This window comes from Pinus tabuliformis, chromosome 7, assembly GCF_031772625.1.
Source record: "Pinus tabuliformis cultivar Carrire ecotype Pingquan chromosome 7, CPIR1, whole genome shotgun sequence".
In the NCBI taxonomy this organism is placed as follows: Eukaryota; Viridiplantae; Streptophyta; class Pinopsida; order Pinales; family Pinaceae; genus Pinus; species Pinus tabuliformis.
The window spans coordinates 39,614,368-39,641,244 of NC_142293.1; the positions used below are offsets into that span (position 1 = coordinate 39,614,368).

General features: G+C 38.4%; 1 pseudogene; it reads right to left on the minus strand.

Annotated features, from left to right (window-relative positions):
* LOC149245130 (protein rough sheath 2-like) overlaps positions 1–26,650 on the minus strand; it is a 173,381-nt pseudogene extending 146,731 nt beyond the window's left edge.
* Between the last annotated feature and the right edge of the window lie 227 nt (positions 26,651–26,877).

Genomic DNA, 26,877 nt, shown 5'->3' on the forward strand with positions numbered 1-26,877 from the left:
GATTATGAGGAATGAACCTTGGGCCACAAGAATGTGCGATATGTGATATCCGATGTGATCAAAGATTTGATCGCATCACAAATATCCCATGGTAATGTATCGGGCCCTAAGCAACTGTGATATGCGACCTTGCGAAGGCACAATGTGAGCGGGCTGATAATTATTGCGACATCGGATATAGAGTGGACCCAATAAGGTATGAATGCGGTTTATATTATATTGAAGTCCGGTTGTGTTATCGTATCCCGGATGCGATAAAGAGTCATATGTTAGTATGATTGTGAGTATTGCGACAATGATGGATTGATGCGAGAAATCAATGGTAAGGAGAATATATATAAAGGTTGCGATATGATGGATAGTATGATCGCATCCCGGATGCGAAAGGAGAAGTCTTAAGAGTCTCGTGAAACTCCAAGATTGCAATAGTGATAAAGGCATGCTTTGATAAATGTGCTAGGCTGAAGAAACACGGAAAAAGGTATGGTTTATATATGTGTTATGTGGATTTCTATTATAAAGGAATTATAATAGAAATAGCGCTGATAGAAGGTTTGTGGTTTAAGTCTGTATATAACCATAGTTGTAGAGTGGGGTTGGTCAACATGTGCGGGCATAAAGACCTTAAAGGTTTAAGAGAGTATAGCCTCCCAATGGAATAAATTGTGCTAAGGGATAAACTATGGTAAATTATAAAGCATTCCGCATGAGATTTAATAAAGGGGGCCTTAGACCATTAAACAAATGAAGATTGAACTCGGTAGAGAGTTGAAATTCCTGGGGCAATAAGATATATGCATTTCATATGCACATTGTGGGTAATAACAGGGTTTTCCTACGTCAAAGTGGTATCAGAGCAGGGATAGGTAAATGTTTGCAGGAACAGGTAAATGTTTTTGAAGAACTCAGGGCAAGAACAAACCAGTAAAAGGTAACTCAGTGAAGGAGAAATTGAGAAATTGTTGTTGTTGTTTCACCACTCCCTTCCATACTTAACTCACTTGAAAGGTACCTGCACACAAGCCGAGACAGAAAACCATCAAAGCATACATATCGATCTGTTAACTAAACATATTATAGAATCGAAAGTACAATATACATCACATAACACATGAATGGGAAAAATCATAGAACTCTTTATTCATAGAAAGGAAGATTACAACCCATGTAGATGCATGTTCTATTCAACGTCATCCTCCCAGCTTCAAACCCTTATCTCCTCACGGAAACAACAATTTGACATGATAACATTACTCTCTCTACTAATCTCATCCAAGCGGCATTTCCTTAGATTAAGAAGTCTCAACCTTAGACCAGCCTTGAATGCCTGCTCCTTTTATAGCTGAATGGAGGAGGTTAAGCCATTAATGGCTCTCATGAATGCTTTGCCAAAATTGGGAAGTGGTTCCATGGAGGAGGGGATAATGGATTAAGGTTCATTCATCTCCTTCCTCATCCAAAAGCGAGCCCAATCCATTTGGAAACTTCCAGAAGGATTCATTGGATGAGGAATCCAATGGATTCATTCCAAAAATTCGATGGATCTCACTCATTGTAGGTGATACAAAGGCCAGGTGCTATGCATAACACCCAGACAATGTAGTGCCTGCCATTCATTACAGCCATATAGAAGGCCACCTGCAATGATCTCCTTAGGGACATTTTTTGGATGAATGGTGTCATGAAACTCTTGGGAAGCAAGCATGATGTAGGTTAACTTCATTAGGGAATGAAAACAACTGAATTAAGGGTTGATGGACCCTAATAACATTGATATGGAAGTTGGGGTTGATGTGCCAAAATTTTCCTATAATAGTTTCCCCCTAAAGCATGAAGTCAAAAATAACCATGTCGAGTGAGATGCTTTACCACTTGGAGAGAAGGTTTTGAACCGGAAGGTGACCTGCATCAGTTACAATACAAATATCATGATACTTTGATTTTTTCTCACAAACTAGCTGAGGGAAGGCATACCCATGCTTAGCTTATAAACTTTCATTACATGTACACATATAGTCGTCTACAGATATAGACCCATGAGTGGATGACCATGAATGTAAGGCCATTGTACATTTGATTTAGTACTCCTAAATATATCGCAGCCCGGATGGATGAAACTAGATCCAGGGTCTTCAATCTCGTCCAATCTTTCAGTCAAGTACAAGTCTAACCATGTGAATAGATGATCTGAAGTCGAACATGGAGAGACATCGTATGATTACCAGCCAATGATGTAAGCCATTAACACATGCGAGAGGAATCACCAATAATGATAATGATCCTCAAGGTACTACAGTACATTCCGCATGGTGTGAATAAATGATATGATGTCGAAAACCATACGAAGTCTTTCGGTCGAAGGCCAGTGATGTCAACCTATCACCGGAAGTGAGAAACTTGCCATTGATGTATGCAAGTCTCAAGGTACTGAAGGGGTGTTTCTAAGTCAACTTCTTGGATGATGTGCTGATGTCGACAAGAAGCGACTCGTCATAGGAGGGCTTTGATGTATCCCACACCAACGACATGAAACGAGGTAAATGATTTTGGAGATGAAACATCGACTGAAGACACAAGGTTCAGGAATGGCGAACATGAAAATGAAGGTTTATTGTATTGCAAAGGATGAAGTTTTGAATTGAATGACTTCTCTTGAACATATCGATGACACTGAAGTGAATTGGTAGCATTGACCCAAAACAAAGTGATGGATGGTATGATAGACCAACGGTGTGATAACCATCAAGCTGAATGACCTAGCCCACAAAGTCACGATGATGAGGTGAAAGTGTCATGTTCAAGAGCGACCTACTACCATAAAGTGTTCCCAGCTTTTTCCCATTTTCCCCAGTCATTTCTGACCAGTACCTCTTTATTTTTATCATGTTTGAGGAGGATAACATATGCTTGTTGTATAATTTCACCCTTCGGGTGAATCCATCACTATTTGATGTTTTAACGAGTCTAGCGAAGGTGAAACTCGGTCTTGTCTAGATGGACAGGTTTGTCACTATTTGATTTTTTTAAACGAGTTTAACGACAAAGATAACTCGGTACTTTTCACATTTAGAGAGTCTAAAAAGGGATTAAAAGAAAACTCCACAAGTTCTTTTTTGTACATTTGTCTCTCAAGCCTGAAAAAGCATAAAACAATACAAGAGAGAACCTATTGATCATTTTTGACCAACGAGTACCTTTTTCATAGTTAATCTATCTCAGCCCGAAGAAGGGGTAAAACTATACTGAGTAGATATCAATTCTAATCCATTAACGAGCTAGAAACGACAAGTGCTCAGCAATATTTTCATGTTCAAAGAGTCTGAAAAGAGCTTAAAGAGGACTCCATTTTGAGGAATGAGTGGTGTCTAGGGTAGCAACTGGTTCCAGTGATGTTGGAACATCTCAAAACATGTTGATTTATGTGAAGAGGTTGGCTAATAAGGCCACTCATTGCAACTATTCCTCAAAAAGGGTAAAACAACCAAGTGAAAATGTATGATCGGCCAAAGGGATGGTGGAAATGTGATGAAAACAACCAAGGCTCATCTAATGAAAGAGGCTGATAGAATGGAAATCACGAGGGTTAAACTGGAAATAGGTTCATTTTTAGAAAATCTTGAAGCATAGCGAACTGTGCTTGGATTCAATTTCATGTTTACACAAGCTTGAAACGAAAAAACTATGCTTGGATTCAGTTTCATTTTTACACAAGCTTAAAATGAAAAAAATATGCTTGGATTCAGTTTCATTTTTACACAAGCTCGAAATGCAAAACAATGCTTGGATATGGTTTGCATGCCCCTAGCATGATGAAAGGGAGAGTCTCATGTAACCAGATGGAAGTCACTGCGGTGAAGTAGGATGGTTATCCAACACCTTTTTGGCTTTGTCCAGATAGACAAAGGTGAATGGGGCGATTCCCTTCACATAACCTACAAGGAAACTTAACTTTACCATTAGGTGCATGCCCCCCAAGCTTCATTACATTCACCTAAGTAGACTACTCGTGGCTATTAGGTGGATGAAATGAAGGTTCTTTTACAAGATCAAGTGAAAGACTCAACTGGGATTTTACAAGATCTACTCAAAGGCCCGACTTGGAACTTTTCTCCAGGGGACCTTGTTTAATTTTTTACTGAGCTTGACACAAGACAAGGAACTATGCTCATATCCTTGGTTTCATTTTTTTAACAAGGTTGACACAAGACCAAGAACTCTCCTCATCTCTGTTTCATTTTTTAACGAGGTTGACACAAGACAACGAACTATCCTCGGACCCTTGTTTCATTTTTTAACGAGGTTGACATAAGACAACGAACTATCCTCGGATCCTTGTTTCATTTTTTAACAAGGTTGACACAAGACAACAAACTATCCTCGAATTCCTTTTTTCACAACTCATAAGTGGTCATGAAGGAGAGATTTGGTTCCAATGCCCCCAGTACATGATGTACAACAACATTGAATTGATAGTCAGTCAATGTAGGTATGGAACAGGGTGCCACATAATTAACCCATGGCAGGGATGATAGCATTGGTACATAAGGACCAATTAGGGTAGATGGTTGATTGGAAGCCATATTTGGACCGGGAAATGAAATCTAGTCAACGGTGACAATTCTGCCTTCATGTGGGAAACAAATCACTCGAAAGAGTGTTGAAACAATAGCTCCCATGTCATAAACATAGTCACGCCCAAGAAGTAAATTGTAATCTAAAGGGCTTGGGACTACCATCAAATTCAGATAAACGCTTTTTTCTCTCAAAGTAATGGGTAACAGAGGGAGGATCCCTAATGGTTGACTGGTTCCTCTGTTAAAACCCAACAGACTTTGTGTAACAGGCACAAGCAGTGGCGAACCAAGCGCTTTTCAAGCAGTTGAGGAAAGGATACTCACTGATGCACCTTCATCTAAAATAATGCCCGATACAATCATATTACAAACTTGTACTATGATTTGGAAAGGCACATAAGAAGGAAGGCAGAATGCTGCTAGTCGATTCCAATCAGAGGAAGTGACTAGACTACTTGGAGGGGGTACCGTAGAAACATGAGAATTAACCCCTTGAGTTATGAGAACTGGAGGATTTTCCTCCTGTCTTGATGGAACAGGCATATTGCCCCCAAACTCATTTGAATCTGAAGAAACAAAAAGAACTTGAGTGGTATCATGTTCACTCTCTTGGGGAAAGGTACGATTTGCTGAAGGTGAAACTGGGTCAACTGTTACCTCGACCTATTGATTTGGGTTGGGTATAGACTCAGAAGATACACTTTTCGAGAGAGTGGGTTTGACCGACAATTGATTTTGGTCAGTCAATTCATCAACTAGTGGAGGATTTAGGGAGAGTTTCCTATAACCAGATGGAAGTCACTGCGGTGAAGCAGGATAGTTATCCAACACTCTTTTGGCTTCATCCAAATAGGGACAAAGGTGAATGGGGTGATTCCCTTCACATAACCTACATGGAAACTTAACTTTACCCTTATTTCCATGATCTTTACTACCACTAGTTGATGGTGTGTCACCAGCATGATCTCCAGAAGTTGATGACACAAGATGATGTGAACGGGAAGACCATTTTTCTAAGATCTGAGGAATATTAGAACAATTTCGAAGAATATGGTCTCCCGCATAAAGTTTGCATGGATATCGAACTTTGTGAGGCTTGATGGATGGTTTCTCATTAGATGTTGCATTCAAAGCAATGGTTGCCTAGTTTCCCCTCTGCTGAATTTGCTTCTTCTTCTTCTTAGCCACCTGGTTACTAGTACTAATACTTTCACCAAGCGAAGAGGAAGAACGGGAGGAAGAAACAACCGAGGAAGAAGGAAAAGGGTCAACTTTAGGATCAACTGGAGATTGATTTTGTCCAGTTAGAGGTGTACTCGATCGCGGAGAAATCACGACATTTTGAACCAAGGAGGTTGAAAACAACCATACTAGCAAGCCAATGGTAAATCTCGGAAGGGACAATGTAGCCATATATGGAGCACCAATATTTCCAAATGGAGGAAAAGGACTAGGATTCCGATCAAAATGAATTCCTTGATTGGTGGACTCTGGTCTTGTCGCCATATGTTTCAACCTAAGATCAACTAAAAAACAAGCGTGGAGGATGTTATCCACGGTCAGTTAACTTTTACGACACCAGAACTTAACTTTTCTTTTTCATTTTTTAAGAGTCGAGAAAAAGCAAAAGATGACTCTAGTCTTTTTCGTTGTTTAATGAGCTTGAAAGGACAAGTGCTCAGATGGACCTTTTCTTTTAAGGAGTCGAAAAGGAACAAAAGTGACTACTCTGGAGTAAGGAAAATTTTAAGAACCCCTCTAAATTTATATATATAATAAATGGGTGAATCCCCATGATACATAGGAAAAATGGAAGGCGATTTTATCAATAATATAATATGTATATATAATTTTTTTGGCGAATCTCTCACCAAGTTATATTATCTTGTAAAATCATGGCGATCTTTCATTAGATTATAAAATCTTGTAAGATCTTGGCGAATATTCCATTGAAAAATAAAGGCTTTGTAAAGGGCTAACAAAGTTCATAATGAGTATTTCTTGTAATGACTATGAGCCTTGTTTTCTAAGAAATCCCTCAAGGACTGAAATATGTATATTACTCATATGGAATATAAATATATTTCTCATGTATTGGAATATAATATATGAGTGAGGAGTGGGAAATGAGCCACAATAAGTCCTTAGAAAATTGACATGAAGAAGATAAGTGCAAAAAATAAAAAAGGTGAAAATGGAAAAATTGAGAAGAAATATAAGGGAAAAATGGTGAAACAACAAATTAATAATCCATGGGAAGAATAATGATTAGAGATAGTGAGGGAAGATGTTCCCTCAGCCTAGGGGTAACAAAGGTAGACATTAGAACTCTCACTTATGCAAGTGTAGCTAAAAAAACATTAAGCTCTATGCTAGTCTTGAGAGGGAGGAAATCTGGGAAAGAAACGTGAGAACAAGAATTTAAATGGAACAAAGCATTGGGATTACAATCCTTGCTTGTTGAGTTTGGGTACTTCCTTTGAGGCCTATTGAAAAATTAGGAATGATCTATCTATGTATCTTGTTATATAATTAGTTTGTAAAATAGTTGCCAAGTAGCTATGTTAGAACATGGATTTTGTGAAATGATTTTTACTCATCCTACCTATCTTTAGATGGAGATGAACAAATATGAGTATTGGAGATAGAATTCTCCCATTTTTTTGTTGTAACAAATTGTACAGGTATAGCCATGTCCATCATTAAGTATGCCCCAACTGTATCGACAATATTCCCAAACCAAAAACTTTTTAGTACTAAAAAGCATAAAAAATCCAACATTACATACTAAAAGAACATATTAATAAAATCTGCATGGTGAAAATCAGCATGAAAGGTTATAGCGCATAAAGGTTTGCAATAGAAATCAGCCTTAAAACTCCTGCGGCCAAGAAAAACAATGATAATAAGCCCACGTCTCCCTTGGAATTTTATGTATCAAGATGAAACCCCAAAACACAAAGCCCTAGCCGAAAATAAGTGAGAACCCCTCGCATCAGTCAAAGAAGAGGTTTCTGCCCTGCAAAAATGCTCAACATTTCAAAGCGACGTCCTTAAAATGTAGAGCCCTACATATATTCACAAGAGCTAAGAAGGAAGATGAGATTTTACTATTTGCAAGCAGGTAAATAGGCTGATCATGATTTAAGTAATGTTTTGTTAAATTTTGAGGGTTGCAGCTTGTAATTCAACTCAAAAAAATTACAATGTAATTAACTTATTTATTCTTTATCTTACAGTATTTTTTGAATTGCTAGTTTTTACATCTTAGTATCATCCTCCCAGCAATCTGAGCGCGATGAAGCATATCATGTGGCAAGGAATCTTTTTTTCTACTAGGGTTTTGGATTTTAGACCATCATCGGAAAATGCGGCTCGATGTGAATAAGTTTTGAATATTTAGTTTTTAAATATGTACTAATTAAAAAAGATTTTATATAACATTTGAAACTAAGGAGAGATTTAGTTTTTAGTTTTGAATATTTATTATTTAAATGTATATTAATTACAAAAGTCTAGGGAGAGATGTAGTTTTGAGAGAGATTAGTAGATAACTGTTGTTATGATTTTGCTTAGTGAATTTCAGTTTTAAAATTGTCTATATTGACAAAAATTATTACAAAATATTTAAATTTTAAAATGAATATACATGGTCACTTTAGGTACTATGATTGTTTCCTTAACATGATAAAAAATGAACTAGCTAGAATCTAACAACACTTTAGGATACCTCTAATGACACATATAAAATAATAATTATAGTTATCATATTAAAATAATCATTTATGTTTTAATTTAACGGAGTCAAAATAACATTATATTGCATGATGGTTAATTTTTATATATATATCTATATCTATATCTATCTATCTATCTATCTATCTATCTATCTATCTATATATATATATATATATATATATATATATATATATATATATATATATATATATATATATATATATATATATATATATATATATATATATATATAGATAGATATATATATATATTAGACAAACCCTTGTAACATGAAATGACCTCTTTAGTTTTGGAATTAAATAATATATATATATTTTTATTATGTTTTGTGAGTAACCTCCTTGTGGAAAAATATCATGTTTGAGTGATGATTATATAAATAAACCATTACAAATTTAATTATATCTCAATTCAGAAATTGAAAGTGAAGATAATCATTCACTCACAAATTTGGACAACTTGTAATTATAATTATCAAATTGCTTTCCCTTTATATAATATTGTCTCATCAATAATTTTTATATCAAGTTAATTAATTATAATAAAAATGAATTTAAAAAAATTAACCATTAACATAGAAAGTGATTAAGTTGTTAATATACCATATTTTGCTGTACACAAACTATAAAATATAAAGCAACAAAAAAAACATTTTTCTCATGATATTAGAAAACCTGAAATCTCCCAACAGCTACTAGTGCTTCTAGCTTTTTTTCAGCCCCATAATTGATATTTTTCATATTATTGATTTTTATTTTAATTTAAAATGAAAAAAAGAAGAAGATTAATTAAGTGGATAGATGTCTTTGTTTTGGAATAGGGTTTCAAAATCATGATCAACCTATGAAAACCTCCCAAATGATTTGTAGCATATGGGCACTTAACAGGCAAGGGTCATAGATGCTTTACCTGATCAAAACCATAATCAAAAGTAAAACATATCCCTATATAAAAAAACCTTACATTTTGCAAATCCAATGAACTATATGCCTATGTAAAAAAACCTTACATTTTACAAATCAGAGTATACTACTTTAAGAATTCACAGTATACCTCTCCTTTGATACACACCAACCTAGATCCATCCTTAGTTAAGGTGAATGGGAAATGAGAATCAAAACCTAGTGAGTGGGAAACGAGAATCAAAATTGAGGGTTTCGAGGCATACCCAAAGGAAGAGGGAGAAGATGGATCTAGGCTAGTTTATGAGAATCAAAACCTAGCGAGTTGGAAATGAGAATCAAAACTAATGGTTTCGACGCATAGGAAGAGGAAGAGGGAGAAGATGGATCTAGGCTAGTTTAATTCGCCCTTTAAAAAGACTATATTCCACATGAATATCATGGGAAATACCATGGGTTCTCATAAACCTAGAGCTCAAAAGCCACTGGTAACTTCATAGAACAAGACAACATCCTTGGATGCAATAAAGAAAACCTCCCAAATGATAGCTAGAATATGGGCACTTAATAGACAAGGGTCATAGATGCTTCACCTGATCAAAACTAGAATATAGACACTTAATAGGAAAGGGTCATAGACGTTGCACCTGATCAAAACCATAATCAAAACTCATCAAAACCAGAATATGGGCACTTAATAGGCAAGACCACAATCAAAAGTAAACGATATCCCTATGGAAAAAAAATAATAGATTTTGCAAATCCAAGTATACTACTTTAAGATATCCCTATGTAAAAAAAATCTTACATTTTGCAAATCCAAGTATACTACTTTAAGAATTCATAGCATACCTCTCTTTAGATATACACAAGCCAAGATCCATCCCTCTCTAAGCTTGAGAGATCGACAAATCTTGAGAGATCGACAGTTAAGGCTAATGCGAAATGTGAATCAAAACTGAGGGAGAGGGAGAGAGAAAGAGGGAGAATGAGAAGATGGATTTAGGATGGTATAATTCCCCCCTTTAAATAGACTATATTCCACATGAATACCATAGGTTCTTATAAACCTTGAGCTCAAAAACCAGTAATGGACAAAAAAATATCTCTTGATATAATAAAAAAATAATAATGTAGAATTTTCATTTTTACATAGAGTTATTTTTATTTTTATTTCAAATTTACCTTTACTCAACAAAAATTGATTAAAAAAATAATAACCTAAATTTTTTACATAAAATAATAATGTAGACTTTTCATTTTAACATAGGGTTATTAATTATCAAATCTCTAGATAGATCCAAAGTTAAAATGGATCTAGGTTTGTTTAATTATTAATTATTATAATTATTAATTTTATTTTTTTAATGTAATTTCTATTTTTATGTAATTTCATTGAGTCAAAATATTTTAATTTTTAATTAATTAATTAATCAATTTTTTTAATTTGATTGAGTCATAATGTTTAGATAACATAACATGACATTACAATATCTTTTCCATACCAAAAATGTAATAACATTAAATTAAAAAATAAACTATTAAATATTTTGATTGTAAAATGAGAGATGGTTTTTGGGCATGTGGTATTGATAAGTCATGGTATTGGCCCATGGTATTGTAACAAAGCATGTTCACAACTTAATAATGTCCATGGTAAAGTGGGGGTGAATATCCATGGTTAAAAAATTTGTTATATTATAAGTATTAAATTTTTATGTGCTTATTAATAAAGTTTAAATATGGTTACAAAATTATTAGACTAACTTATATGGTAAAATGGATCTTAATTTATAACTATTATTTATGTCTCATATATTTGAATGTGATAAGGGATTTAGATATATCTTAAAAGTAATTATAATATTTTTTCTTTTAGATTTAATTAAAAAATGCTATAAAATTAAATTCAAATAAAATATTTATAAATATTTTGATTGTTAAATGAGAGATGGTTTTTGGGCATGTGGTATTGGCCCATGGTATTAAAAAAAATTGTGCCCAATGTAAGGTATTAAAATATTTTAATCTCCCAAACCAGGGACAAATATCAAAATTCAGTGATTTTAAGAGAATACAATTTCCCAAAACCAGTGAATCAGGCCAAATGAAGGTTCGGTTAGTTTATCCGCCCATTTTTTATTTTGGGCTAAAATCAAATAATTAATTATTTTTTAAATAAAATTGGGGCTAATTATATGAAAAGGGTTCTTAATAAAAAATTCGCCCTCTTAAAATGTAAAAACCCTCAAATTTCACCTTTGGGCTATAATTCGCCACTAAAATTTACCATGCTCTGGAGATACTAAGCAAGAGGGTTTACCAAACTAATCACAAAATTGCAATATACACCTTGGTGGTAAATTAAGGAGAAATTACCAAGGATTTATTGTACAACAGTCAGTCTTCCTGAATGCTGTGTTCGGTGCATTGTGATCAGTAAGGTGACAGACTCGACTTCCTAGGAATAAAGGATTTAAACCTATTGGGGTCTCCCACTATATACATGACGGTACAGGGAGCACAAGTCCATACTAGTACTTATTAGTTCAGAGAGGAGGAATCACCCACCTCAATGAAATGACAACCACTAGGATTTAAGACACCGGAACACATCTCTAGCCTAGACACCTCTAGATGTTTGTGTTAAATTCCAATGCGTTATTAGGTTAATTGAGGTTAATTTTAGGTTGATCTTGCTTAAAATTTTCCTTTGGGTTTCACCACGTGATGTTTTCCAAGATTCCTAATAATGTAACTAAAATGAGAAGCACTCTTTGCATTTTGCTTTTAATAATGAAAATCCTAACTAATAAGGGATAGAGAAAACAAGTACTTCTTGGATCAAACAACAAAGAGCACTCACTAATGCATTTCCCTAACCATTCCATTTAAGCACACACAATCAAACTCTAAGATGCAATTACATGTATTTCTTTTTCTTTTCCATTCTCCTTAATGTGAATTATGCACTAAGAAAAACAAATGAACAAATGACTCAAAAGCTCTTTTCACACAAATGTCGATTTATGACAATTTCACTTAAAGATAAAGGAAGACTAAATGACACTTTCAAATTTAAGGAAACGAAGACTTTCAACACTTAAACGAAAATATGAATCAGATGCACAAAATAGACCAATCAATTATTCTAAGAAGGAAGATTTTACGACACTTCATATTTAACAAAACAATCAACTAAAACTACTTTTCGACTAAGGACTAAAAATGATAAAGAAAACACATAAACAAGAATTTAACAATCCAGTCTAAATTGGGTTGAAACAAGGAAACAAAGACTATTTTCAGAGACAAGAACTCATCTAAATCCAACAAACAATTCAAACAACTTAAAATTGAATTAAGGCTTCAGCTCCTAAATGGGAAAACTGATCCAAAAGGAATCAGCGCAAGTCAGAGTGAGGGACAATGCGATGCATAACACTGTCTCTGTGCAGAGGGTGCCATTCAGTGCACTATCTCAGTTACAGAGCTGCGATGATTGCAGAATGACAATTTTATGCTCAAAATTGACTCAATTTCAGTGAATTGGACTTAAATTCGATGAAAAACAAAGGGTAAAGTATGTCAAAATGTTCTAAGAGATTGATTAGCTACTATAAGGGATAGGATCACTCCCCAGTGGAGTCGCCATTTTGTTACGGGAAAATTTAGTGTCTTTTCGAATGACTAACCCCTAGACCTAGTAGAAAGTCTAGAACAACAGTTAAAGTAATTCCATTGCTTTTCCTATAGCTAACAGATAAAAGAAAGAGGAGAAAAAGTACCAACCTGTATCTCTCGCTCGATCCCTCTTCCCTTTGACCACTTTCACCACTCCCTTCCATACTTAACTCGCTTGAAAGGTACCTGCACACAATCCGAGACAGAAAACCATCAAAGAATACATATCGATCTATTAACTAAACAATTATAGAATCGAAAGTACAATATACATCACATAACACATGAATGGGAAAAAGCATAGAACTCTTTATTCATAGAAAGGATGATTACAACCCATGTAGATGCATGTTCAATTCAACATCATCCTCCCAGCTTCAAACCCTTCTCTCCTCATGGAAACAACAATTTGACATGATAACATTACTCTCTCTACTAATCTCATCCAAGCAGCATTTCATTAGCTTAAGAAGTCTCAACCTTAGACCAGCCTTGAATGCCTGGTCCTTTTATAGCTGAATGGAGGAGGTTAAGCCATTAATGTCCCTCGTGAATGCTTTGCCAAAATTGGGAAGTGGTTCCATGGAGGAGGGGATAATGGATTAAGGTTCATTCATCTCATTCCTTATCCAAAAGTGAGCCCAATCCATTTGAAAACTTCCAGAAGGATCCATTGGATGAGGAATCCAATGGATTCATTTCAAAAATTCGATGGATCTCGCTCATCACAGGTGATACAAAGGCCAGGTGCTATGCATAAAACCCAGACAGTGTAGTGCCTGCCATTCATTGTAGCCAGATAGAAGGCCACCTACGATGATTACCTTAGGGACATTTTTTGGATGAATGGTGTCATGAAACCCTTGGGAAGCAAGCATGATGTAGGTTAACTTCATTAGGGAATGAAAACAACTGAATTAAGGGTTGAAGGACCCCAATAACATTGATCTGGAAGTTGGGGTTGATGTGCCCAAATTTTCATATAACAAATATTCCATTAGAAAGTTTGTCGCAAGAAATCTCATAAATTATATTTAAAATCTAAAATATACACTATGAAGGTTTATTTCTCTTTAGATTTTTGTATCTGTAAATTATTGATTATGTCACATGCATTCGAATTATAGTTATGCAAAAAATAGAGAACAATGAAATAAAAACTCACAAACTATGATTGACACAAGATATATTCTGAGAAGCCCTTTCGAGCCTAAAATGTCATTGGAAGGTGAGGCCCTTTTTGTTCTCTTTCTCTAAATAGAAATTGGCTACAAGTATAAAGAAGTAAGACTTGTGGCCAATGGGCTACTACAACACACAAATCATCTATGTGTTCTTTCTCCTTACTCTGCTCAGCTAAGTTGTTGGTCTATTGAACAAGATACACTCGAAAATAATGTAACCCCTTTTCCTCCTAGTGACACAGTTATAGCACAACCTAATAGCCTACTAGTGGTTAAGTTTGACTCCCTCAACTCTTAACCAAAGTTATAATATGGAATATTTTAGAGTCTTCTTCATCGTGATTATGTGGCTAGCCCCTTTCCCTTGAGTAATGGGGGTTGACGTGGCATCCTCCCAAATTATGGTAGCCAAAACAGGAAGGTCAACTTCTGAGTGGCAGAACTTTTACATATGGACTTTGATTGAGGTGATTCTTACGTCGTCAGGAAGGTCCTTGTGTGTAGAATAAGAAAAAAAGGTTTTGCATTAAAGAAGTGGATTTCTAGCCCCAAAAAATGTTGTTTCATGCCTCAAAATGTTCTCGGAAGGTTTCAGACTACAATTTGCCAAACTGCGTCACCTCAATAAAAATGGTCATGTGAGCTAATTCCTCCACTTTTTCCACTTTGAAAGCATTGATATGGATGAAAACTAATATAATAATACAATTCAAATCATGATCGCTAAAATCCTTATGGTTTCTCAATATATACTTCTTCTTGTAGATTTACATTTAGAAATGTTGTTTTTACATCCATATGATGAATTTTAAACACCTTGTTGGCTTGATGGTGCCTGACCCAGGTTCAGAAGTGATTTAGCCAAACAAATCCCGAAACTACCGGCCCTTTTGGCAATAGTCCATGGGGCACAGATTGAGGTCTCACCCGAGGTAGTATGGGAGGGTGCTCGAACCAGGATTCTGCACCCTAGGGATGTCTTGATGAGATCTAGAATGGTCGCTAACTGATCTTGCACACTAGTGTAGCTCCGCGTATCTGTCTGTCCTTCAAGTAGCTTTATACAGAACGTGAAGGGGTGCTACCTAGATCCTCTAACTTTATTGGGTTATTATTACAGATCTGACTTAATTTTGTGGGTCTAGTAATCTTTTTCAATTATTTAGTGTGCACAACCATAAACTTGTGAAGAAATACAACAACGTATAACAGAAACATAAACAACAGATCTATGAAAAGAGGTGCAAAATTCCAAAACCAACTTAGATTTTATTAACTTGTTGTCCCAATACAATCTAGTCCACCCTGCACACTCAGCTGCAGGGGTTCGTGCACACAGCTACGAACTCTACCAGTCCTCTGCGCACACAGTAGCAGAGCCTCTTCTACTACTACTACAACCCAAGACTTGGAGCGAATACCATATTCAGAAACCCATAATATTTTTTTCCCACCCAAAAACTGCTTTCTACACTTAGAACCTCATTCTATTTATACATTCCCATGGTCCACGGACCATGGGTAGGCCGACACCTTCTAAACTAAATTACAATATTTCGGGCAGACTACCCTTTGACTTGACTTATTACAATTCACGCTCCGTGCATTTCGCTAATCCTTTACAATACCATTACCCAAAATTGTGGGCTTTAAGCTCCAAAACCATTATGCGGGGGATTTTCTACCCAACAGGCCCCCAACACAATCATCGTGACTCGTCCTGAGTCACTCGTAGGTGTGGCGAGGCACGCTGCCAATGCTTCGCGGTCCACCATCCCTGTGAGTGACACACTAGAATCTGTTGTTCCATCCTTACCTCCTGCAATGCTTCTTTAAGCTCCTGCTACATTACCCTTACTAATTCGCTTAACTGATGATGCCCATTCTGCTATGCTAGGTTAATAAGAAAATGACCCCTCATAGGATTTTAGCTCTAGCTGAGATGTCAAATGTGTGAACTTTTTGTGCCAGGGCAGTAAGCTTCCGATCTTTGGTTCAATATACTCAATGTCCGTTGAAGCTTGTGTTGCATTTTTGTAAGAGAGTTGTTGTTGTCTGTGAGGTCCCAATCTTCAAGTTTCATCGTGGGAAAGCAGCCCAGAGACGAACTTCCATCTTTCATCTCAAGATTCATCATCTTGCCCTTATCTTTCATGGATCGCTTACCAGACCGCGGGTTTTGCGTCGACATCCAGACTGGTCCCGCGACCTGTTTGGGAATTTCCGGTACATCTCCTTCCGTTAGCATTGGGCTCAGAGCGGCGTCCTTGGCTGTCAACATTACGTCGTCTTGCATCTCTTTTGGCAATGTTGTAAACACTGGGCTTATTCTCAAAGCATCGAAGTTCGACGAGTCATATCTATTGGATAGCGTAATAACTTAAGTCCCAAGATGCCATGGTTTTTTCGGTGGAGGACCAGCTGTGATTTATAGGCCTTTTGAAATTAAAATTCGACCATTCCCCCCTTTTCCGGCTCATTAATGCTAGATTGGTAGCAGATCAGTTCAAATCTAATTCTGGTTTCGTGTCTTAAATGCCTGTTGCCCGCTCCTTTTCACCTTACCTCGGACATCTTGTCATGAAAAATGACGCCAAAGGTCACTTCTTTGTCTATCCGCACAACAACACAGCCCCTTCTGCGCACCCACGATCCTTTCGACATACCGATCCTGTGCACACCCCTGTTGACACGTAGCTTCCTAACAGACTGTTTTATAGTCCCACACTCTCTTTCAATTGTCTGGAGTGGTGAGACTGTCTGCTCATCATCTAGTTAGGTAGTCAACCCCCCCATGTAGGGATTCAGTCGACTGCCATATACTCTTCCTGGGAAGGGCTCTCCATTGAGTTTGACCAGCTGGACTGTGCCATCGTCTGTGACCGCTTTTACCACATAGGGTCCCAACCAATGCATTCTGAGTCTGCCAGGAAATTTTTCGAACTTGCTATCATATAACAACACTAAATCATTTATCTTGAATGTGTGAAACTTGATATGGCGATCATGCCAAGCTTTCTCAAGCTGTTTATGTACCTGTTGATGGAATCCCGCCAGAAACCGTTCTTCCTCAAGTTCTTCCAATTGCGCAAGCCTTTCTTCCAAAGCTCCGTGGTCAAACATGCCTGTCAGCGTTGCTATCCATAGACTGGGTATGATGTATTCCATTGGCATGACTGCCTCTGTGCCATAGACTAACCTGAACAGTGTCTGACTCATCAATTTCTTGCATGTGGTTTTGTATGCCCATAATACGGTAGGTACGCAAGTCCCAGTCATTTCGATGCGTGTTACATACTTTGGTCAGTTTAGTCTCCAGAATCTTGTTGAAGGCTTCTACTATCCCATTAGCTTGTAGATGGTATGGCGTACATTGCTGATGATACACCTAGAATTCCTTGGTGAGTGCGCTAATAGCTTCGTTTAGGAAGTGTGTTCTGCAGTCACTCATTAAAATTTTCGGGCACCCAAACCATGTCAACATGTTGGCGAAAAAAATTTCACCGTCATGGTGGACGTGCAGTCTTTAACCAGCTGTGCTTCCACCCATCGAGTTAGGTACTCGGTCGCAGTGATGATGTAACGTGAACCCGTCTTCCATTGAGGTTTGATTGGCCCCACAAAGTCGATTGCCCATTTTTTGAATGGCTACAACGTCAGCTGTGGGTTGAGGGGCATTTCATCCCTTCTTGATGGTTTCCCAATCCTTTGACATATGTCGCAAGCCTGACAGTATGCTTTTGAATCCTAACGTAGTGTTGGCCACCATAGCCCGGCGTGAAGGATCTTCTATGCCATTGCCTGTCCTACATAGTGTCCTCCTGCAGCCCCTCCATGTGCTTCTATGAGGATCTGACCCATTCAAATTCTGGTACATAACACTGTAATATTTCATCGTTTCCCATTTTGTAGAGGTGCCCCGCGATGATAGAAAATTATGTTGTTTGTACCACCAATTCCTTCTTCTGCTGGACTGAATAACCCTGTGGCGCAGTCCCTGTGGTTAAGAAATGGATTATGTCTTCGAAGTGGCCATCTGCAATGGGCACTGCATAGAGTTATGCATCTGGTAGTCCTTCCTCCAAATTTGTTGGCTCCTCGCCGTTCTCAATTCGTGATAGGTGATATGGTCTTGCATTTAGGCGTCCTGGATTTACGATGATCTAGAAGTCATATTCCTAAAATAGCAATAGCCATCTGCATATGCGCCCCCCCAACACAAGCTTATTCACTAGGTATTTCATCGCGAAATGGTCAGTATACATCTTGAAGTGCCCCCCAAGTAGATAGTGTTAGTATTTCTAGAGCATGTAAACCATGGCCAATCCTTCATGCTCAGTAGTAGAATAGTTCTTTTCTGCTTTGGACACTCGTCGACTTGCGAATGCGATTGGGTGATCCACGCCTTTTGCGCCTTCCTGCATAAGTACAATGCCCAACACAATGCACGATGCATCAACAAGTATATGAAATCCAATGTCCCATTTTGGGAAGACCAAAATGGGAGCAGATGCCATCTTTTCCTTGAGAACATCCAATATTTTCTCACAATCATCGTTCCAACAATATATAGCGTCCTTTTTCAATAACTGTTCGATTGGTGCGGTGATTTGTGCATAGCTCTTAATAAACTTTCTATAGTAACCAGTGTGTCCCAATGTGGCGCATAGTTGTTTGACACTTCGCAACGCTTCCAAATTGAGAATAATGGAAATCTTCGTGGGGTCCACCATCAGGCCCTATTTGCAGACCACATGGCCGAGCAGATTTCCAAAGGGGACAAGGAAGGTGCACTTCTTAAGATTCAGCACAATCTGGTGTCGTCGGCAAGTATCCAACATCAACTGTAAGCTCGCTATATGGTGTTTAACTAACCCAAATAGAATCCAAACATCTAGATAGACCTCCAAAAACTTGTGGATGTATTCCTTGAATGAGGCCACCACTACATGCGAAAATATTTCTAGTGCGTTCTTCAGTCCAAAGGACATCACGGTATATTGAAAACAACCCCATTCGATTGCAAAGGTTGTCTTGCTCCTATCTTCCGATGCGATCTTGATCTGATGATACCCTGAGAAACCATCCATGAAAGAGTAAGATTCTTGTCTGTCAACATTCTCCAATACTTCATCTATAAACTGTGTTGGGAATGGATCATGAATGTAGGCATCGTTAAGCTTCCTGAGGTCCATGCAGATCCTAATTTTTCCCTTCTGCTTTTTCTCCTATACTGTTAGGATATTCCGACACATAGGATATAGTTAAGTTCAACTTCGTCTAGTATAGAGTTAGGTTAGAGTTAGGTAAAGTGTGTTTCTTTACCGTTGTACATTTTGTAACTTACAATCCGACGGTCACGATATGTAGTGATCCGACGGTTCACTCTCACCTCGGTATTACCGACACTTGATCCGTGGCTTGACACCCGATTGGTCCATGAGTTCTATTTAAAGCGCATGGAGGGTCATTGTTCGGGTAATCCGTGCATGAGAGAAGCTTATGTAAATTTTCATTCTTTGATTAATAAATTGCCTGTAGTACCCACGTTGGGACAGGCCGTGGACTGTTTCCCTCCTTGCACTCTGAGGGTTTTAACCACGTCAAAAATACTGGTGTATTGATTTGAGATTTGGTTGTGAGCGGTGTCCTTTTGGTATTCTTTCTGTGGAACTTACCCTGTAAATTCCTACATGGTATCAGAGCTATTTGAGGGCCGCATCCGTTGGTGATCCAAATCTGAAGCCGATAGAACTGCATGCGGCTGTCGTTTCCTAGATCTGCTGTTTCTGACTGCTTTCGGGCCGAGAGGACTGCTCTGTTGCGTTCGGAGAATCTGTTCCAGTGAGGAACCCCTTTCGTTTCACGCGAAAAGGTTTCCGGTAGCCCTAGCTGCGTCATTTTTCAGATCGGGAGGTATACAGTGTTTTTTTGCAGTTTACTGTTATTTTCTCTCTGCTTATTTCGGTTTCGGTTTATTTAGCCTTTTTTTTAAACCGGATCTATACCTTTCATTTCTGCGTATGCTCTTTGCCCTGCGACTCTGTGCGATCTGGGCAAATCAGAAACAGAGAGGAAGGATTTTTCCCATGCGTATGCTCTTTTCCCTGCACCTTAGTGTGATCTCGGAAAATCAGAAACATTGAGAAAAATATTTAGTTTTTCGGCTAAAGCTAACTCTGAGATTTTTTTTTATAAAATTTCTAGTTTTTTGGCTAAAGCTAACTTCGAGCCGCAAGGTTCGTTTTTCTTTGCATATTCGTGTTGGGTTTTGTGTTTTGTGTTTTGTAGGGAAAAAGAGGTTTCTCAAGGCAAGCACGCAAACCAAGGCCCCCCCCCCCCCTCTCTCTCTCTCTCTCTCTCTCTCTCTCAAACTTTTTGTATAGATCAATTGGTTCAAAGCTATTTTAAGAGAGTAGAGGTCTTGGGTTCAAGTCTCCATTTTGTGGGGGGCGATTTTTTTTTCATTCCCGCACATTCGCGCACTTTGCCGGCAACTTCAACAATTATTTTTCAAAAAGCCATAACTTCTTCATCCGTAAGCCTTTTTCAGAGCCATTTTTTTTTAAAACCGCCTATTTTTTCGAGATCTATCCATTGGAACACCTACTTTCAGCATCTTCAGCTTCAGTTTTTTTTTAAAATGGAAAGCCCATGCCAAGTCATTCTTGACAGCACTAACTACTTCCAATGGGTAGCCTACATCGAAGATTTACTTAGAAGTAAAGGTCTCTTCAGAATAGCCACAGACCAAGAGAAGAAACCAAAAGATGAAGACAAGGCGGCAAAATGGGAAAATAGACAAGATCAAGCACGTGGTTTGATAGGGATGTCTATTTCTCCTGATCTTAGATTCCACATTGCAGAACTTGAGACTCCTCATGAAGCATTAGAAAAACTTGCTAAAGTTTTTGGGATTAAAAATGAAATTAGAGCCCATCAACTTGAAAATGAGCTGCTTACTTTGGATCCTAATAATTTTTCTTGCATTGAAGATTTCTTGTCCAAATTCAAGAACCTTAGATATCTCCTGGAAGGTGTTAAAGTTAAGAAAGACGATGGTAACCTTATTTATTCCATCCTTACTAAGTTGGGACCAGCCTACTCTGTATTTGTTTCCACTTTCCATTCTACAAGAGAAGCTTTCATTTGTCAAGGACAAGACTACAAGGCCCCTTCCTTTGACTCCTTTTGTGATTCCTTAATAAGAGAACAAGAAAAACTCTTACACCTTGGTCTTCTTAATCTTGGAAACTCTTCCACGAAAGCGTTAGCCGCCCAGCAGCAACCAAATTCAAAGAATCCTAAGAAGTCATATCCTCAAAAGAATGGTCCTAAACCATCTTAGCCTCAAAATGAAAGATCATTTCAGCAAAATGATAAGACCAATAGAAACAAATGGAAGAAGACTGATAGACATTGTAACTTTTGTAATCGAGATGGCCACTTAGAATCTAAATGCTTTAAGAAGATGGAAGCCTTGGAAGCTGCAATGAAGAAACATAACATCCATGTGGAGCCTACTTCAACTTCAACTTCCGGAATGGCACTTTCTGCATGTCATTATCAATCATCTCAGTCTGGTTATGCATTAAATGTATCTTCTTCTTCTTCTCATTCTCATGAGTGGCTCATTGATTCTGGAGCCTCTTGTCACATGGCCAAAAACCAAGCCATGTTTTCTTCTTTAAATGATTGTAACACCAAAATATATATATATTGGTGATGATAGATCTCTTAATGTTGTAGGGACTGGAACTGTTCATCTAGACAATGGTCAGTTTAATGATGTATTATGTGTTCCAACCTTATCCTGCAACCTTCTATCTGTCTATCAGATAACTCATTCAGGTGAAGGTAAAATTGTTGAATTTTCACCTCATGATGTTGTAATCAAGGATCTAAAAGATCCTAAACAGATTCTAGCTACTGGTCTTGCTGATGATTCCAAAAGGTTGTATAAGTTTCACAACTTTGGGTCATCAAATCTTCCCTCAGTATTTGTTGCTCATAATGATGAAGTGAGCAAACTTTGGCATGAGCGATTTGGTCACTTAAACTATCGCTCCCTTCAGCATCTATGTAAAGAAAATATGGTGACAGGTCTTCCTATGGTATCTTGCAGAGATGGTGTTTGTTCCGGATGTGTACTCGGAAAACATCATCGGGACAGTTTTGACAAACGTGCCTCTTGGCACGCCTCAGCCCCTTTACAGCTTGTGCACAGTGATTTATGTGGTCCTCTTCCTGTTGCTTCATTCTCTGGCTGCAAGTACTTCTTAACTTTCATTGATGATTTCTCCAGACGCACTTGGCTATACTTCTTAAAACTCAAGAGCGAAGTATTTAACACTTTTTTGGCCTTCAAAGCCTTTGTTGAAAAACAATCTGGACATCAAATTCTTAAGCTAAGAACTGATAATGGTGGAGAATATGTTAAAAACACATTCATCAACTTTTGCACCGAAAATGGAATTCAAATGCAACATACTGTTCCATACACTCCACAACAAAATGGTGTAGCTGAAAGGAAAAATCGCACCTTAAAGGAAATGGCTAATTGTATGCTGCAATCTAAAGGACTCAGTCTTAGTTTTTGGGCCGAAGCAATTAATTGTGCAAATTATATAATCAATCGCACTCCTACTAAGGTTCTAGAGAATATCACTCCAGAAGAAGCTTGGAGTTCCATTAAACCAGATGTAAGTCACTTTCGTGTGTTTGGAAGTGAAGCATGGGCCCATATTCCAGATGAAAAGCATAAAGCTTTAGAACCTAAGAGTCAGAAATGTACTTTTGTTGGATATTCTGAAGATGTAAAAGGTTATAGACTTATTCCATTTAAGTCTAAAAATGTTATCATTAGAAGAGATGTAAAGTTTGATGAAAATAAATTGGCCTGCGAGCCTAGTCCGGCGGATGTGCCACCTCTTCCTATCTCTTCTATCTTTGAAAACATTTCTTCTTCAGAAGATGAAAGCGAGGATGATAATCCTCCCCCACCTTCTCAGGATCCTCAACTTCCAAGATGGGTCCGTGCCACTCGGGATGCAGCAGGTGATCTTGCCGGTGATCCTACAGATCAGCGACGTACACGTTCTCAGTTTGAAAGAGCCTCTTCTTTACTGGCTCAAGCTCCAGTAAATCATGATCCTGACACTTTTGCAGAAGCTTCAGGCCATCCACATTGGGAAGCAGCTATGAATGAAGAATATCATTCATTGATGACAAATGATACATGGGATCTTGTTCCTCTACCAAAGGGACGCAAACTTGTTAGATGTAAATGGGTTTACAGAACCAAGTATGGACCAGATGGGAAAGTTGATAAACATAAAGCTCGTCTCGTTGCTAAGGGCTTTTCACAGGTTGAAGGCATTGACTACACTGAAACCTTTTCCCCTGTTGCCAAAATGAACTCCATCCGCCTTTTTCTTTCCCTTGCTGCCTCTTTAAAATGGGAAGTCCATCAGATGGATGTTAAATCTGCCTTCTTGCATGGGGACTTGCAGGAAGAAATCTATATGGAACAACCCATTGGCTTCATACAAACAGACTCCAGCCTTGTTTGTCGACTTAAGAAATCCCTTTATGGCCTCAAGCAAGCTCCTCGGGCTTGGTATGCCAAAATGGATAGCTTTCTTTTAGAATCTGGCTTTTCTAGGTGTCATTCTGACAATACTGTCTACACCAAGAAAGTGGGCAACTCTCTTATCATCCTTGTTCTTTATGTTGATGATCTTATTCTTACTGGTAGTGATCCCAACCTTATAAACCATGTGAAGTCCAGCCTTAAAAAGAAATTTGAAATGACAGACTTAGGACATTTACACTATTTTCTTGGTCTTCAAGTCTTGCAATCCCAAGAGGGTATTTTCCTTTCCCAGTCCAAGTATGCTTGTGATATTCTTCGTCATTTTCACATGGAAGACTGTAAGCCAGCCCCTTCTCCCTTTTAGTCTGGAGTTAAACTTTCAGTCTCTTGTACTTCTCCTGAAGTTGATGCTACCTTATACCGTCAACTTGTCGGAAAACTCCTGTATTTAACCCATACTCGTCCTGATCTTTCCTTTGCTGTTGGCCTTGTTGCTCGTTTTATGCAAAACCCCCGTGAAAGTCATTGGAAAGCAGCTAAAAGAATACTTCGTTATGTTCGAGGTACAGTACAGTTTGGGATTCATTACAGTGCCAAAGCAGCTCCTCTGTTAGTTGGTTTCACTGATTCTGATTGGGCTGGTGACCCTGATGATCGGAAGTCTACTGCCGGTTATGTCTTCACTCTTGGTTCAGGACCTATTACATGGGCTTGTAAGAAACAGACTGCCATTTCTCTTTCGTCAGCAGAAGCAGAGTATCATGGTGCCGTGGAAGCTAGTAAGGAAGCCTTGTGGCTTCGTCAGATCCTATCAGAGTTTGGCTTTGAGCAGCAGCATTCAACCACACTTTGGTGTGATAATCAAAGTGCCATTCAGCTATGCAAAGATCCAGTCCAGCATCAGCGCAGCAAACACATTGAACTACACATGCACTTCATCAGAAAGCTCATTCATGATCATGTTCTTGAAGTGCAATATTGTCCAACAGATGATCAGGTTGCAGACATCTTCACAAAGGCTCTCACAGAGGCGAAGTTCACTAAACTTCGATATATGCTTGGAGTTCAGGAAGTTGTCACTAAGGGGGGATAGGCTCTAGTGCCTCCTTCCTTCTCCTATTGTGTCATATTTGTAAATCCTTCAATCCTATCCCAAGTTGTTCTTAAGGGGGGATGTTAGGATATTCCGACACATAGGATATAGTTAAGTTCAACTTGGTCTAGTATAGAGTTAGGTTAGAGTTAGGTAAAGTGTGTTTCTTTACCGTTGTACATTTTGTAACTTACAATCCGACGGTCACGATATGTAGTGATCCGACGGTTCACTCTCACCTCGGTATTACCGACACTTGATCCGTGGCTTGACACCCGATTGGTCCATGAGTTCTATTTAAAGTGCATGGAGGGTCATTGTTCGGGTAATCCGTGCATGAGAGAAGCTTATGTAAATTTTCATTCTTTGATTAATAAATTGCCTGTAGTACCCACGTTGGGACAGGCCGTGGACTATTTCCCTCCTTGCACTCTGAGGGTTTTAACCACGTCAAAAATACTGGTGTATTGATTTGAGATCTGGTTGTGAGCGGTGTCCTTTTGGTATTCTTTCTGTGGAACTTACCCTGTAAATTCCTACATATACTACCATAGGACTCACCCAATTTGATTCTTCCACTCGTTCAATAATTCTGGCTACAAGCATTTTGTCTAATTCTTCATGGACCTTTTCTTTATACTTTGGATTCAAGCGATAAGGTCACTGCTTAACCGGCTTCACGTCTGGTTTCAGAGTGATCTTCATCACCCCTAAGTTGCTAATGATCCCCTTTAAATCCGTGATTTTGGTTGGGAACAAATCTTGATATTCGCGGAGTAACTCGGTGACCTTATCTACCATCTCATCATCCTAATAGTCACCAAGCATCATGTACTTTGGCTCCGCACCTATACCATTGTTTACCTACTTTATCTTTAGCGGCAAAGTGATGTCGAGGTCCTCAATTGATGGCCCTCGAACTTCACGACACCCTTCAATCTCTGGAATACTAATGTTTCGGGGGTCGTCATCATCCTCCTCACCTATACGTTATAACATTCTAGGGCATGGCTTAACTAGGTTTCCCATGCTAGTTGAACTACTTCTTGTGGTTCGGGTGGTATTTTGAAGATGGCGGCTTTCACGGCTTGCAGCACATCATCCACAGAATCCCACCATCAGTCTTCAAATGTGAATGTTAACAAAAATCCCTCGCACAGAACATCCCATTCGCCCATACCATGTCGGAGTTCTGTCTCGGTATACCAATTCATGGGTATGACATCCAGGGTATGATAAAATAAGTGTACCCATTCAGGCTAAGGCTCGTCTCCGTAGGCCTTGGTCCATTTTGCGAGGTGCGCACATTGGTCGTTGCATCCATCGTATTTCTCTACTAGCCGAAGTTATGGTTTCCCAAATTGTAGCTGCATCATCCTACTACAGCCACGCTAGTTCTCAAAACTTCTTTCATGTGTTCCCCACCAGTGCGCAGGTGTTGCATGCAGCACCCTCTTCAATGCATCAAACCATTGTTGCTCTGGTACTGCACCTTCAAACTTTCTCAAAAGTTCATCTACCGCTGTCAATCCATCATATGTCCATAGATCTCAGAACTGGGCTATTACACGACGTAGTCACCTAGACATCATGTTGCAATTCAGCGTTGTCACTTCATTCAACCGATTGTGCCAGCGTTCATCTTCTTCGCCTGAATCCGAGATGCAGGAACCTGCGCGCTCCCACGAGATCCCTTCATCTACAGTCGGATTCACCCAGTCTTGATCGCACATAGTTATCTTGTAGATACAATCCAGCTCATCATCATATCCATTGTCGCGCATAGATTCAGTGTAGCGTGCTCCTTCGACTGGATCTAGCAGAATGACTACATGAAACAACTTTTTCTCGAATATCATCTTCCGCTTCTTCAGGTTGATGACCCCATTCATATCAGTGGCCTAGTTTATTCCTAGAAATGCGGGGTAAGGGTTACTATCATCCAGAATCTCTATTACCTCAAAATCCATCTGCGTGCTTGCACCCTCGATATCCACTGTTACCCCTTGTAGTCTTCCCATGGTCACAATCTTTTGTTGGTTCTCCATCTGTAACTGAATAGGAGACTATTGTAACACGGGCCTGG